General features: G+C 42.2%; 1 long non-coding RNA gene across 1 annotated transcript; it reads right to left on the reverse strand.

Moving 5' to 3' along the window:
* Positions 1-4844: 4844 nt before the first annotated feature.
* On the reverse strand, positions 4845-6886 carry LOC135971875 (uncharacterized). Its single transcript, XR_010588223.2, has 2 exons — positions 6805-6886; positions 4845-5506 (listed from the first exon to the last, which is right to left on the reverse strand). It is a non-coding gene; the product is annotated as an uncharacterized lncRNA (long non-coding RNA).
* Between the last annotated feature and the right edge of the window lie 10330 nt (positions 6887-17216).

Below are 17216 nucleotides of genomic sequence, written 5' to 3' on the forward strand. Positions count from 1 at the left end.
TTTTGGTTCTTTTTTGTTTTTATTTAATTTAATTTTTTTTTTTTTCTTTTGGAGATAGAGCCTCGCTCTGTTACCCAGGCTGGAATGCAGTGGCATGATCTCGACTCACTGCAACCTCTGTTTCCCGGGTCTGGGTTCAAGAGATTCTCGTGCCTCAGCCTCACAAGAAGCTGGGACTACAGGCACGCGCCACCACCCCCAACTAATTTTTTTTGTATTTTTAGTAGAGACAGGGTTTCGCCATGTTGCCCAGGCTGGTCTCAAACTCCTGAGCTCAGGCAATCTGCCCCACTTAGGCCTCCCAAATTGTTAGGATTATAGGCATAAGCCACTGCTCCCAGCGTCTTTTTGGTTCTTTCTTAGGATTTCCATCTCTTTGTTTACACTGACCATCTGTTCTTCCATGCTGTCTACTTTACCCATTAAAGCTGTTAGTATATTAATCAAAGTTGTTTAAAATTTCTTGTCTAATAATTCCAACATTCCTGCTATGTCTGGTTCTGATGCTTGCTCTGTCTCTTCAAAATGTGTGTTTTGGCTTTTAGTTTGCCTTGTAAGTTTTTTTTCATACTGAACAGGATGTACTGGGTAAAAGGAACTGCTGCAAATAGGCCTTTAGTAATGTGGGAGTAAGGTGTGGGGAGAAAGAAAGTATTCCTCTATGAATCCTATGATTAGGTCTCAGTCTTTTAGTGAGCATATGCTTCTGGAATGTGAACTTTACAAGTGCTTCTCAGTTTTTGCTTCCCCCTTAGGTGGGACAAAATGGCCAGAGTGGGTTGGAGTTGGGCATTTTTCCCTTCTCCCAGGCCAGTTAGCCCTGATAAAACTCCAGCAATTTAGGCTCTGATTAAATAATTCTCCCGAGGGCAGACTTTGTTAAGAATAGCATGCTCTGGCATGTTTCAAAATGGTTCTTTTTCTTCTTCTCCTGCTAGAAGCCTGACAAGATTTTTCTCTGGTATTTATTGTGAGAACCTGGTCAAACTCTTGGAGATAAAACTCACAGAAGCTTGGGTTCCCCCTCCCCTATTTCTGGTTTCTTCTGAAATTTTTGACTCTCAGACTTGTCTACACGTAGCCTCTGGCAATGCAATTACAGTTCATATTTTTCTGCCCTGGCATTGGTTCCTTTGGAGATTTCTGGTCTGGGTAGCTTGTGACTTTTCTACATACCTGTCTGCCTCTCCAGTTTTGGGGATAGTGGTTTGCCCTGTGACCTCACTTTTCTTCTGGATTTAAGAAAAATTATTTCAGTTTGTTAAGCTTTTCTTTTCTTTTTTATTTATTTATTTATTTTTGAGACAAAGTCTTGCTCTGTCACCCAGGGTGGAGTGCAGTGATCTCACCCATCTTTATTTCACATTGGAAGTATTCCTCAAATGTCTGGAGTCAGGGGGTCTTGACTGTTTATATTTTTTAATGAAGTAGTAAGTGGATTATGAGCTCTCTTGTGTGGAACTTGTCTGCTGGCCAAGATGATGGGACAGGAATGCTGACATTTTACTTTAATGGGCAGAATGCAGGGGATTTTCCATGGAGCCCTTAGATTTATTTACAGAATAACGTTTTAGTGTGATGTGTGAATGTATGGGAAGTTCTGGATGGTCTCTGTTCCTCCTATCATACCCTCACCCTGGGGGTAGATTCTTGGCTGTAAGGCATTCTGCATGCAGAGGTGGAAGGGAAGGAAAACTGTTTCATATGTGGAATCTTGGCCTTATATCTCATTCCTGTACTCAGTTGTCTCTGATAGTTCCTGGTTCTGGAAACTTCTAGCATTCCATAGTGTGAATTGTTTTTTCCTGGGCTATATCTCTCACCCTCCACAGTTTCTTCTGCTTCCCCCACCATCAGTTATAATTTCTTCATCAGCTATCTTCCAAAATTTCTTTGAAATCTCCGATCTACTAATGATCTTTTCCCCATTCTCCTGTTTAGATCCTTATGTTTCTTTTCCCATTCTCTTATTTATATCTTTATGTCTCTTTTTATTTCTTAAGTATGATTTTAATGAAATCTTAGGAGGGTGAGATGATAAACCAAGTTTTCAATTCTAACAAGGCAAAAACAAGCTCATCAAGAGTTCACTAGTTGGGCACTATGGCTCATGCCTATAATCTCAGCACTTTGGGAGGCCAAGGTAGGGCAGATTGCCTGAGCTCAGGAGTTCGAGACCAGCCTGGCCAACATGGTGAAACCCCGTCTCTACTAAGAATACAAAAATTAGCCAGGCATGGTGGCTCACGCCTATAATCCCAGCACTTTGGGAGGCCGAGGTAGGGCAGATTGCCTGAGCTCAGGAGTTCAAGACCAGCCTGGCCAAGATGGTGAAACCCTGTCTCTACTAAAAATACAAAAATTAGCCAGGTGTGGTGTTGGGCGCCTGTAATCCCAGCTACTCGGGAGGCTGAGGCAGGGAGAATGCTTGAACCCAGGAGATGGAGGTTTCAGTGAGCTGAGATCGCGCCATTGCACTCCAGCCTGGGTGTCAGAGTGAGACTGTCTCCAACAAAACAAAACAAAACAGAACAAAAAACAAGGCCGGGCGCGGTGGCTCAAGCCTGTAATCCCAGCACTTTGGGAGGCCGAGACGGGCGGATCACGAGGTCAGGAGATCGAGACCATCCTGGCTGACACGGTGAAACCCCGTCTCTACTAAAAAATACAAAAAAACTAGCCGGGCGAGGTGGCGGGCGCCTGTAGTCCCAGCTACTCGGGAGGCTGAGGCAGGAGAATGGCGTGAACCCGGGAGGCGGAGCTTGCAGTGAGCCAAGATCACGCCACTGCACTCTAGCCTGGGCGGCAGAGCGAGACGCTGTATAAAAAAAAAAACAACAACAAAAGCACTCCAGCCTGGATGTCAGAGCAAGACTGTCTCAAAAAAAAAACAAAAACAAAAACAAAAAACAAAAAACAAAACAACAACAACAAAAAAACTCACTGATTAAATTATGGTCTATTCACACAGTCGAATACTAGGCATTCATTTAAAATGATGCGAGCAGGCTGGGCACGGTGGCTCACGCTTGTAATCCCAGCACTTTGGGAGGCCAAGGCAGGTGGATCACCAGAGGTCGGGAGTTCAAGACCAGCCTGACCAACATGGAGAAATACCATCCCTACTAAAAATACAAAATTAGCTGGACGTGGTGGCACATGCCCGTAATCCCAGCTATCGGGAGGCTGAGGCAGGAGAATCACTTGAACCCGGGAGGTAGAGGTTGCAGTAAGCCGAGATTGTGCCATTGCACTCCAGCCTGGGCAACACAAGTGAAACTCTGTCTCAAAAAAATAAATAAATAAAATGATGTGAGCAGCTGGGCATGGTGGCTCACACCTGTAATCCTAGCACTTTGGGAGGTCAAGGCAGGTGGATTGTCTGAGCTCAGGAGTTCGAGACCAGCCTGGGGAACATGGTGAAACCCCATCTCTACTAAAAATACAAAAAATTAGCTGGGCTTGGTGGTATGCGCCTGTAATCCTAGCTACTCGGAAGCCTGAGACAGGAGACTCGCTTGAACCCGGGAGGCAGAGGTTGCAGTGAGCCGAGATCACACTATTGCACTCCAGCCTGGGTGGCAGAGCAAGACTCCATCTCAAAAAAAAAAAAAAAAAAAAAAAAAAAAAAGGCAGGGGGGCCAGGCGGGGTGGCTCACAGCTGTAATCCCAGCACTTTGGGAGGCCGAGGTGGGCGGATCACTTGAGGTCGGGAGTTTGAAACCAGCCTGGCCAACATGTAGAAACCTCATCCCTACTAAAAATACAAAAAATTAGCCAGGCATCATGCGTGCGCTGGTAATCCCAGCTACTTGGGAGGCTGAGGCAGGAAAATTGCTTGAACCCAGGAGGTGGAGGTTGCAGTGAGCTGAGATCGCGCCATTGCACTCCAGCCTGGGCAACAAGAGCGAAACTCCATCACACACACACAAAAGATGCGAGCATGTATTTGTATTTTGAGCATGAATAACTAGGTAAGAGAAGTGTATTTTTAAAAGCAATGAGTTATGAAAATACAAATTTGACATACATACATGACTAAGGGGTAGGGGTGTCCAGTTGTAACAATGGCAAGTTCTAAGAGATAAAATTCCAAGTTCTTTGTTTTTATTTCTATGGACATCTCTGTATCTTCTTGACTTTTTTGTAAGTAGCATGTTTTTAATAGTCAGAATATATATAAATTTATTTTTGAAGTAATATAATGACTAGCCTTGTACATAACATTTTGCATACATCTTGACTTTCTTAGAATTAGTACCCAGGTTTAACCTATTTAGTCAAAAGAATAATTTTTTTGAAGTTTTACATACATATTTTCAAATTTCCTCTTCAGAAGAAGTGCAAATACATATTCACTAGCAGTGTTAAACAACGCCACTTCCCTAGGCCCTCACTGGAACTTTTTTTTTTTTGAGACGGAGTCTTGCTCTGTTGCCCAGACTGGAGTACAGTGGCGCGATGTCGGCTCACTGCAAGCTCCGCCTCCTGGGTTTACGCCATTCTCCTGCCTCAGCCTCCTGAGTAGCTGGGACTACAGGTGCCTGCCACCACGCCTGGCTATTTTTAGTAGAGATGGGGTTTCACCATGTTAACCAGGATGCTCTCGATCTCCTGACCTCATGATCCACCCACCTCGGCCTCCCAAAGTACTGGGATTACAAGCATGAGCCACTCTGCCTGGCCAGGAACTTTTTAAATCCTTAGCCAGTTTGATCAGTTAACACTTGTGGTTGCGTCTGACAAGGCATGTCTCATGTGATCAGCATTCAAGAAATTACTCCTTTCAAACTGGCTGTCCATATTCTCCAAAGTTTTGTTTTTAGTTCTTTCTATTGTAAACATTTATTGTATGTCTGGTTTATTTTCTTATAAGCAGTTATCAAAAGAATCAGTTTAATTAATATTTGAAGTACTTCTATTCCCAGTCCATAAAAGTGTGATAACTCCTGAACTCAGTTAATCAGGTTTCAAAATGATTTTTCCTCTGTTGAGGCAATATAGGGAGGGAATTAGGATTTGGGGATTTACACTCAGACTGCCTGGGCTCAAATCCTAGCTCTGTGACAACTTACTGATTATAACCTTAGTGTCGTTAATGAACTAGACCCAGTTCCCTCAGCTATATAATGAGGACTAAGTCAACATCTGCATATAAAAACATGACACAGTGCTGGGACATAACTCTCAAAGGGATACTGCTGAATAGGTACAATGCTATGCAATGAATTGTGACCCCTCAAATCCATATGTCGATGCCCTAACCCCCAATATGATGGTATATGAAGATGGAACCTTTGAGAGGTCATTATGTTTAGATGAGATCATAAAGGTGGGGTCTCATAATAGTTTTAGTGCCCTTAAGAGACACCAGAGAACTTGCTTCTCTCTCTCCCTGCCATGCAAGCACACAGCAAGCAGGAGGCCATCAGCAAACCGGGAAGAGGATCCTCAGCAGGAACCACATCTGCCAGCACCTTGATCTTGAACTTCTCAGCCTCCAGAACTGTGAGAAATAAATGTCTGTCATTTAAGACACCCAGTACATGGTACTTTGTTATAGTAGTGTAAGCTAACTAAGATGTACAATTTTGTTATTAGCATTCTTCATGGGGCCTGAGAGTCTTATGAGAAATTAAAAGGGGGTAATAATAATAGACCATGAGAGAGGGGTTAGAAATGCAGGTAAAAGTAATAAATACAGAGTGATTGATGTTGATGCTTTTTATATATCTATCGGTGTTTACCCTCTAGCGTATTTATCTGGCAATTATTCTCCCTACCAACAAAAACCTGGCTGCCTGAATTTGGTGCTAATTTTGCAGAAGATTATGGAGTGAGGTGTCTATATATGAGGCTGAGTCATCCTGACTATAAAATGGAGGTCCTGGAGAACGAGTATTTTATTTTATTTTATTTTATTTTATTTTATCTTATCTTATTTTATTTTATTTTTATTTTTTGAGATGGAGTCTTGCTCTGTAGCCCAGGCTGGAGTGCAGTGGCGTGATCTCAGATCACTGCAAACTCCGCCTCCCGGGTTCACGCCATTCTCCCTCCTCAGCCTCCTGAGTAGCTGGGACTACAGGCATCCACCACCACGCCCGGCTAATTGTTTTTGTATTTTTCATAGAAATGGGGTTTCACCATGTTAGCCAGGATGGGCTCGATCTCCTGACCTTGTGATCCGCCTGCCTCGGCCTCTCAAAGTGCTGGGATTACAGGCGTGAGCCACTGCGCCCGGCTTTTTTATTTATTTTTTATTTATATTTTTTATTTTTGAGATGGATGTTCGCTCTTGTCACCCAGGTTGGAGTGCAATGGCGCCATCTCAGCTCACTGCAACCTCCATCTCCTGGGATCAGGCAATTCTCCTGCCTCAGCCTCCCAAGTAGCTGGGATTACAGGCATGCACCACCACGCCCAGCTAATATTTTTGTATTTTTAGTAGAGATGGGGTTTCACCATGTCAGTCAGGCTGGTCTCAAACTCCTGACTTCAAGTGATCCACCCGCCTCAGCCTCCAAAACTGCTGGGATTCCAGGCGTGACCCACCGTGCCTGGCTTTCCTAACTAATTCTATGTGGACAACATCACCCTCATACCAAAACCAGACAAAGAAAAGAAAATGACAGACCAATATCTCTCATAAACATAGATGCGAAATCTTCAATAAAACATTAGCAAATTTAGTCCAACAATGAAGAAAAAGAATCATACACTTTTACTGTATTAGTCTGTTTTCACACTGCTGATAAAGACATATCCGAGACTGGGAAGGAAAAGAGGTTTAATTGGACTTACAGTTCCATATGGCTGGGGAGGCCTCAGAATCATGGCGGGAGGCAAAAGGCACTGCTTACATGGCAGCGGCAAGAGAAACTGAGGAAGATGCAAAAGCAGAAACCCCTGATAAAGCCATCAGATCTCATGAGAGTTATTCACTACCACGAGAACAGTATGGGGGAACCACCATGATTCAAATTATCTCCCACCGGGTCCCTCCTACAACACGTGGAAATTATGGGAGTACAATTCAAGAAGAGATTTGGGTGACGACACAGAGCCAAACTATATCAATCACCAAGTTTGAATGTTGAAGGCTAGTTCAACATTCAAAAATCAATTAAGGTAACCCATCACGGCCGGGCGCGGTGGCTCAAGCCTGTAATCCCAGCACTTTGGGAGGCCGAGACGGGCGGATCACGAGGTCAGGAGATCCAGACCATCCTGGCTAACACGGTGAAACCCCATCTCTACTAAAAAATACAAAAAACTAGCTGGGCGAGGTGGCGGGCGCCTGTAGTCCCAGCTACTCGGGAGGCTGAGGCAGGAGAATGGCCTAAACCCGGGAGGCGGAGCTTGCAGTGAGCTAAGATCCGGCCACTGCACTCCAGCCTGGGAGACAGAGCCAGACTCTGTCTCAAAAAAAAAAAAAAAAAAAAAAGGTAACCCATCAACAAGCTAAATCCCATAATCATAACTGTAGATGCAGAAAAAGTATTTCACAAAATCCAAAACCCACTTGTGATTAATAGACTTTAAAACACAATATAAATAATCGTAATTGAGCCCACATAAAGTAGAAAAGTTGAATAGTCCAATTATCATAAAGAGTAGACTACATTGTTTAAAACACACCATATAATACTATGTAATAATTTCATAACCGAGTTCTGCATCCTTCAAAGAGCAGATCATTCCAAAGTTACTTAAATTATTTCAGACCATAGGCAAATACGAAATAAAAATAAATTTAAGAAATCTAGTATAACTTTAAGTCTCAATAGCTGATTAATATAGTACAAAAACCTCCTACATACCAATATCACTCATTCTAAATAAACATTCTAAATAGATAATGAAACCTAGTAGTGTGTCAAAATAATAATACACTTTGACCAAATAGAGTTTTTTGGAAAGATCCTATTAGTATAATATTAATATTTTGTAGGCACTACATCAAATTTTTATTAATTTGCAATAGACTAATATCTTTAGAATACTAAAATTTCCCATCCTGGAACATGAAATATCCATTTACTTAAGTCTTTAATATTTTTCAATGATATTTCATATTTTCCCATAAGTCTCATACATCTTTTGTTCAGTGTACTCATAGGTACTTCATTTGGCCCCTTTGGGTGGGTTCCCTTTTTTCTATTTTATTACTGCTATATACAAAAAATGTAAGTTATGACTTTAATCTATTTAGCCACCTTGCTGCACCATCTAGTAGGTTGTCCTTACATTCTATTTTCTAGAAAGAAAATTACATTTTCTGAAAATACTATTTTCATTTCTTCCTTTCCTAATGTTTTTGCCTTTTGCTTGTTTTACTGTATTGGCTAGAAAATCCAGCACCATGTTGAACATTAGCAGTAAAAGTGAGTATTCTCATTTTCCCTAACAGTAATGGGAATGCTTCTGTTGTATTATTTAGTATGATGGTTACCATAGATTTCTGATAAGTGTCCTTTATCAAGTTGCTATTCATTCCCCATTTGCTTAAAGATTTTTCTCTTAAGTCAAAGTAGCTATTGAATTTTTCAAAAAATAATGTTATTGAGATAATCATGTAGCTTTAAACCTCTGAACTTTTTTTTTTTTTTTTTTTTTTTTTGAGACGGAGTCTCGCTCTGTCGCCCAGGCTGGAGTGCAGTGGCCAGATCTCAGCTCACTGCAAGCTCCGCCTGCCGGGTTCACGCCATTCTCCTGCTTCAGCCTCCCGAGTAGTTGGGACTACAGGCGCCCGCCACCGCGCCCGGCTAGTTTTCTGTATTTTTTAGTAGAGACGGGGTTTCACGGTGTTAGCCAGGATGGTCTGGATCTCCTGACCTCGTGATCCGCCCGTCTCGGCCTCCCAAAGTGCTGGGATTACAGGCTTGAGCCACCGCGCCCGGCCTAAACCTCTGAACTATTAATACAATGATTTATAGTAACAGGTTTCCTAATGTTAAATCATTTCTGAGATACACCTTTTCTTGTTCCCGATAGAACTTTATTTTAGAGCTTTGTATCTACGTTGAGTTTGGCATGTAGTTTTCTCTTCTCGTGCTTTTTATCAGTCTTGGTATTACGGGGATACTAATGCCATAAAATGGGTTGAAGAACTTTCTCTCCCCACTCAACTCCTCGCCATGCTATAATACAATTTCCAGGACAAGAAAAAAAAAAAAAAAAAGGACAAGTGAATATTATGTAGCCCCATGGCAGCATTCCAGGCAGAGGAGACAGGATGGGCAGAGACACTACAATGAAAACAGCACGTTATGCTCAGATAATAGGATGTAAGACTTCTTAAACTGGAGTAAGAAATGCAAAGCAGGCTTGGCCCAAACTGGTAAATTAATCTTCAAAGCACAACTAAGTTGCTGAAACACGTTGATTTGCTCCTAATTTTATATAAAGAAAAGGCTCCAAACTCCTGAGTAACTGGTACTACAGGCGCCCGCCACTACACCCAGCTAATTTTGTTTTTGTAGTTTTAGTAGAGATGGGGTTTCACCGTGTTAGCCAGGATGGTCTCGATCTCCTGACCTTGTGAGTCACCTGCCTTTGGTGGTTGGGAATCCCAACCTCCCAAAGTACTGGGATTACAGGCATGAGCCACCGCACCTGGCTAGTCGTGAACTATGTATTCTACGGCTTTCCTTCTAGATGGTATTTACTGTAGGGATTCACTTAATGGATGAGAAAGCTGGAATCTGTATGTATTTAGTAAAAAGTTGAATTCTAAATGACTCATTTTTTCTATTGGAATTCTGAGGAAATTTTTTGTCTTCATTATAATCACTATAAGTTTTCTTTTCTTTTCTTCTCTTTTTTTTTGAGACAGAGTTTCGCTCTTGTTGCCCAGGCTGGAGTGCATGGCACGATCTCGGCTCACCACAACCTCGGCCTCCCAAGTTCAAGCGATTCTCCTGCTTCCGCCTCCCCGAGTCCTGGGATTACAGGCGTGCCCCACTACACCTGGCTAATTTTGTTTTTTTAGTAGAGATGGGGTTTCTCCATGTTGGTCAGGCTAGTCTTAAACTCCCGATGTCAAGTGATCTGCCTGCCTTGGCCTCCCAAAGTGTTGGGATTACAGGCATGAACCACCATACCCTGCATAAATTTTTCTTATCTTTCCAAGAAGACTTGCTGGTTTGTAGAGTTTTCCTTTTGTGTAAAAATACTCCTTTGTTACTAAATCAGAATTAAAGTATTATAAAATTTTCTACCCACAACACCATTAAGTTAATGCCAACTACTTTAAGGTTTATCTGTTCATTTTATATGTGAACAATTTTATTCACTTGTTTATTCATTCAACATTATTTTTAAAACTTAGTTTAATATTGCTATTCACTTGTAATATTCATATAATATTCCATAGAACCCTACTATCTCTGACAGGCACATAATAAGCGCACATGTCATATATCTGACATAACATGTGGCCAGTGAATGCCAGGCAGACCTCTCAAACCAGTGCCTAACAGAGCAGGTAGTTTATCTATCAAAAGATGAGGTCCAGCCTTCAGCATTTTTAGGTTAGGAAGCTCAAGATTTGTAGTATTAGAGATTTTACTTTGATACATTGATTTGAATTAACCAGTTTGACAAGAAAGGCATGAAACTTCTAGAATATAAATGAAATAAGTTATCAATAAATATAACTAGAAGGGAGAGGAGATTTGGAATATACGAACATCTTTTTTAAATTTAATTTTCAATTGACAAATATTAGTATTTGAACATCTTTTTTTTTTTTTTTTTGAGACAGGGTCTCGCTCTTTCACCCAGGCTGCAGTGCAGTAGCTCGATCTCAGCTCACTGCAAGCTCCGCCTCCTCTGGAAGGAAAATCTACTTGGAACTTTGGGTAACTAGATGACCATTCACTTATAACATAGGGAAGGAGTGAAATCATTTTTAACACAGACCATCAGTAACTTTAACATACAAATTAACCTGTTATAAAGACTATTGATCAGTTATTTCTGGAGGTACCCTGTCCCTCTGCTGTCTAAGATGTGCCCTGGGATTCTTTTGTATTGAGACAGGGTCTCTGTCACCCAGGCTGGAGTGCAGTGGCATGACCATAGTACACTGCAGCCTCAACCTTTCTGGTTCAAGTGACCCTCCCACCTAAGCCTCCTGAGCAGCTAGGACCACAGATGTGCACCACCACACTAGGCTAATTTCATTTTTTATGTTTTTTGTGGAGATGGGGGGGTGAGTCTCACTATTTTGTCGAGGCTGGTCTCAAACTCCTGGCCTCAAGCAATCCTCCTACCTCAGCCTCCCAGAGTACTGGGATTACAGGAATGAGCCACCACACCTGGCCTACATTGTTTTTGTTGTTGTTGTTGTTTTGTTGTTGTTGTTTGTTTTTGAGATAGGAGTCTTGCTTTCTCACCTAGGCTGGAGTGCAGTGGTGCGATCTCACCTCACTGCAACCTCTGCCTCGTGGGTTCAAGTGATTCTCCTGCCTCAACCTCCTGAGTATCTAGAACTACAGGTGTGCACCACCATCCCTGGCTAATTTTTTGTATTTTTAGTAGAGATGGGGTTTCGCCATGTTGGCCAGCCTGGTCTTGAACTCCTGGCCTCAGGTAATCTGCCCGCCTTGGCCTCCCAAAGTGCTGGGATTACAGGCATAAGTCACTGCATCCGGCCTGCGCTGGGATTCTTAACTGGATCCTGGGCTGATTGTTTTTCCCACAGTAGCAATGGGGTGGGAACTCATTAGCAGATAGACTAAAGAAAACCATCACCTGGAACGTGTGCAAATGAGAATTTAGCAAACGTGAAATCTTCTTTCCCAAGAATGCGTCTAAGAGGCTCTAGACTAAGAGCAGAAGCAGAGTGGAAATAGGACTGATATCAAAGGGGTAATTGAAAGACAGTCTATCAAACCACTTTGTGCCAGTTGATGCTGTGACTCTCCCTACTCCAATCTTATATATAAAGTGGCTAGCTGCAGCAGTCACTAAAGGAAAACTAAACTAAAAACCAAAATTGAAGGAGTCATTCTTCCCCAAAGAAAATTATCTGCCTTGGGAACAATCCAGGTAGGTAAGCTTTTCTCAGTTTGGCAGTTAGAAGGGCCCTCCTTCTGCCTGTGTACCCTAAAAAGAAGCCTCCCAGTTGACACATCCACCATACAAAGTTGACATTATCCCTCCTATTACAGAGAGAAGTCAGCTATGAAAATTAAACCTACAGCAGCAGATGAAACTCCAGCAGCTACCTAGTCATTTGTTTATTTATTTTTAGAGACAGGGTTTCATTCTGTCACCCAGGCTAAAACGCAGTGGCATGATCATAGCTCACTGCAGCCTCAAACTCCTGGGCTTGAGCAATCCTCCTGCCTCAGCCTGTTGAGTAACTAGGATTACAGGTGCGTACCACCATGCCCAACTAATTTCTTTTTTTTTCTTTTTTTTTTTTTTTTAGAGACTCCCCGTGTCGCTCAGGCTGGAGTGCAGTGGCACAGTCTCGGCTCACTGCAACTTCTGCCTCCCGGGTTCAAGCCATTCTCCTGTCTCAGCCTCCTGAGTAGCTGGGATTGTAGGCACGTGCCATCACACCCAGCTAAATTTTGTATTTTTAGTAGAGACAGGGTTTCACCATGTTGGCCAGGCTGGTCTCAAACTCCTGACCTCAGGTCATCTACCCACCTCAGCCTCCCAAAGTGTTAGGATTACAGGCGTGAGCCACTGTGCCTGGCCCCAGCTAATTTTTTTTGTTGAGACAAGGTCTCACTATGTTGGCCAGGCTGGTCTCAAACTCCTGGCCTCAAGCAATCCTCCTGACTGGGCCTCTCGAAGTGTTAAGATTACAGGCATGAGCCATTGCGCCTGGCCCTAGTCCTTTGTTTTTATGCAAATCTTCTTAAATGTTCAACCCGCATTTACTAGACATTTGAAGAAAACTAACAGCAAGTAAGAAAAGGGCCTTATTGAAAAAACAAAGCTATTCCCAGGGAGTACAACTTATACAAGAAACAGAGAAAACATTGGAAAAAAATGTATGTGTCTATGTATACTAAAAAAATTAGTATCTATGAAGAGATTTGAGGATATTGCATTGTAAGTCAAAAATAGGCTGCTATGGAAAAGGAACAATGCAAATAAGAGAACTCCTAGAAATTCAAAATGATTGTCAAAATAAAAATTTAATAGTGTTGGGATAACAAACAAAAACATCCTTCCCCAAAAGATAATTGGAAAAAAATATGTTAGTCTAGGATATCTACTAACTACCTAATAGAAATTAAGAAAAAAAATCAGGAAAAAAATGGAAGAAAAGAAATACTAGGAGAACAAATAGTTCAGGTAACTTAGAGATGCATGTCTTTGTACTGAAAATGTACCAAGCACAGGAACTTTTAAACACGTCTATATGTGTGTATATATGTATATGTACATACACACACATACACACACATATCTGTACACACAGCAAATTTAAACACACACACACATACGCACACAGAAACCTGTTACCGGAAAGGAGTCCCAGTCCAGACCCCAAGAGTGGGTTCTTGGATCTTGTACAAGAAAGAATCTGGGATCAGTCCATAGAGTAAAGTGAAAGCGAGTTTATTAAGAAACAAAGGAATAATAGTTGGCTACTCCAGAGGCAGAGCAGCAGCTTGGGCTGCCCCACTAAGGATACTTATAGTTACTTCTTCTTTATATGCTAAACAAGGGGTCGATTATTCACAAGTTTTCCAGGAAAGGAGTTTAGTACTTTAGAAGTTACTAAAACTAACTTTAGAAAGTTAGTTTCCCGGAACTAAGCTTTCTTCCCCCTTTTGGACCATATAGGGTAACACCCTGACATTGGCATGGTATTTGTAAACTGTCATGGTGCTGGTGGGAGTGTCTCCGAGCAGGCTAATATATTATAATGAGTGTATAATGAACCTTGAGGATGACCAGAGGTCACTCTTGTCACCATCTTGGTTTTGGTGGGTTTCAGTCAGCTTCCTTAATGCAACCTGTTTTATCAGCAAGGTCTTTATGACCAGTATCTTTGCTGACCTCCTGTCTCATCCTGTGACTTAGAAAGCCTAACCTCCTGGAAGTGCAGTCCAGTAGGTCTCAGCACCTGTTCAAGATGGAGTTATTGTGGTTCCAATGCCTATGACAAATCCTTCAAGATTTTGGAATAATAAAAATTATAGGAAGAGCCTAAAAGTTTCCAGAGAAGGAAAACAGAGGTTACCCAAACAAGAATGAGAATTGGATTGGCGTCTGTTTTGTCATCAGCAAAGAGGTATACAAGAAGGTATTGAAGCAGTACCTTCAAAGTCGAAACAGAAAGTTGTTGAATCTATAATTCTATACCAGACAAATACATGAAAGAGTAAAAAAGATATTTCAGAGAGGCAAGAACTCACATTTATTTCACTTCTACATTTTTCTGAAAAAAAAATTTAAGGATATACACTGGAGAGATTGAAACTAGTGAGCTAGTAAAAAGGACCCAACCTAGGAAAGCAATGAAAAGAAATTCCAGGATGTTATCTTTGCAGAAAGCCTAAAAAATAATGGATCCTCATTTGAACAGGATTCCAGAGGGTCAGCAGAATGTATTGAAGCAAAAAGTAGATTCCAGTTAACAAATAGTTAAGATTAAAAAGCTATAGATGATCATCACCAAAAAAGGTAACAGTATATGTTTCATTTTCTCAAATAAAGAGGTTAATGAAAACACCAAGGAAAGCAGTTTTATAAGAACATGATAGTCCACATACAAAAATTAGGCCAGGCACAGTGGCTCACACCTGTAATCCCAGCACTTTGGGAGGCCAAGGTAGGTGGATTACTTAAGGACAGGAGTTCGAGATCAGCCTGACCAAGATGGTGAAACCCCGTCTCTACTAAAAATACAAAAATTAGCCGGGCATGGTGGCAAGTACCTCTAATACAAAAAAAAAAAAAAATATATATATATATATATATATATATATATCTTCTCTAGGTGATATTTTCTTATTTTTTTCTGAAAGTTTTAATTTAGCTTTAATTATCTATAGAATTTTATGTGATGTGAGATAGAGACCTTTATGTGGTGTGAGATAGGGACCCTGTTTTATTTTTCACTTTGATTTGATAATCAGTAGTCCCAGATATAGTCATTAAATGACTATTCCTTTCCCCCCGATCTCCAATGCCCCCTCTATCATATCAAGCATCCATATGTATGGGTCTGTTTCTAGGACCTCTAATTTGTTCTATCAATCATTTTGTTTTATTTTGAACCAATACCAGAGTATTGTAATTACTATAGCTTTGTCATAATGATACAGGAGGTAGAAAGAAGTTATTTAGGCAGATAGTGAGGTCAGCAGAGTCTTCAGCAGAGCTTCCTGTCTACCAAAAAGTAGCCCGAGAATCTTTTTTTTTTTTTTTTTTTTTTTTAGACGGAGTCTCGCTCTGTTGCCCAGGCTGGAGTGCAGTGGTGCAATCGGCTCACTGCAAGCTCTGCCTCCCGGGTTCACGTCATTCTCTTACCTCAGCCTCCCGAGTAGCTGGGACTACAGGCGCCTGCCACCACGCCTGGCTAATTTTTGTATTTTTAGTAGAGATGGGGTTTCACCTTGTTAGCCAGGCTGGTCTCGATCTCCTGACCTCATGATCCGCCCGCCTCAGCCTCCCAAAGTGCTGGTATTACAGGCACGAGCCACCACGCCTGGCCAAGAATCATTTTTTTCCTAACAAAGATCAGCCTGACAAATCAAGCTGCAAACATAAGTAAGGAAGCTAGAAGGTTGCATGGGGGAATGCCGGCAGCTGTGCCAATAGAAAAGGGCTACCTGGGGGCCAGGCATGTCCACCATGGAGGTTCCGTTTTCCCTTTTTTTTGTTACCATGTGTACAGTAATAGATAAATGGGCAACATGGCACAGCTCAGGCAGAGAACCCACCAGCATAATAGAAGATTAGGGTGGGAGCTACGAGAAATTCATGCCCTATGCAAATGGCACACCTGGTGTAAGCAGTCTTTTGCACCCTACTTAAATCAGACACTGCCTATTCACCAGCTCATCTATAAAACTCCCTGCATTTCACTGCAGATCTGGAACCTATTTTTCCAGGACCCATCTCTGAAGCAGAGAGCTCTTCTCTTTCTTTCACCTATTAAACTTCCATTCTTAACCTCCCTCTTTGTGTGTCCTTGTGCTTGTTCTCCATGGCTGTGGGACAACGAACCTTGGGTGTTACTCCAGACAACGAGGTTGTTTCAGTAAGACTAGATAGTTGATAGAATAAATCCTCCCACCTTACTCTTCAAGAGTGTCTTGGCCACTCTTGGCCCTTTGCTCTTTTATTTGCATGTTAGAGTCTATCAAGTTCCTGACCGGGCACGGTGGCTGACACCTCCTGGGTTCAAGCAATTCTCCTGCCTCAGCCTCACTAGTAGCTTTACAGGTGCCCACCACCACACCTGGCTAATTTTTTGTATTTTTAGTAGAGACAGGGTTTCACTGTGTTGGCCAGGCTGGTCTCAAACTCCTGACCTCGTGATCTACCTGCCTTGGCCTCCCAAAGTGTTGGGATTGCAGGTGTGAGCCACCACACCTGGCCAGCTGTTTTTAAACATAGGGTTTTTATTATTTGGCAGGAGAGCAGTAGATGCAGCATATAGGCCACATCCTCGCTCCCATGATAACAAGCCACTTCATCCCCTGATTGACTGCTGGTCGGGTCTCCGTTTCAGCCAATCCTTCACGGTATAGCCAATTGGAGGCCTCTACAGGGCACCAAGGGGTGTTGCTAGGTTCCTTTAGCTTAATAAAAACCCTAATTGAGGAGGCTCTTGAGACGCTTGCTGGAGCCCACTCCCACTCTGCTACTTGTCTTTAATAAACCTGTGCTTTCACTCTTTCCTTGCTCCGTTCTTTTGTTACTTTGTTCAATTCTTTTTTTTGAGATGGAGTCTTGCTCCATTACCCAGGTTGGAGTGCAGTGGCATGATGTTGGCTCCCTGCAGCCTCTGCCCCCCAGGTTCCAGTGATTCTCCTGCCTCAACCTTCTGGGTAGCTGGGATTATAGGCGCACGCCACCATGCCTAGCTAATTTTTGTATTTTCAGTAGAGATGGGTTTTTGCCATGTTGGCCAGGCTGGTCTCAAACTCCTGACCTTGGATGATCCACCTGCCTCGGCCTCCCAAAGTGTTGGGATTATAGGTGTGAGCCACTGTGCCCGGCCTTGTTCA

This window comes from Macaca fascicularis, chromosome 7, assembly GCF_037993035.2.
Source record: "Macaca fascicularis isolate 582-1 chromosome 7, T2T-MFA8v1.1".
NCBI classification, from domain to species: domain Eukaryota; kingdom Metazoa; phylum Chordata; class Mammalia; order Primates; family Cercopithecidae; genus Macaca; species Macaca fascicularis.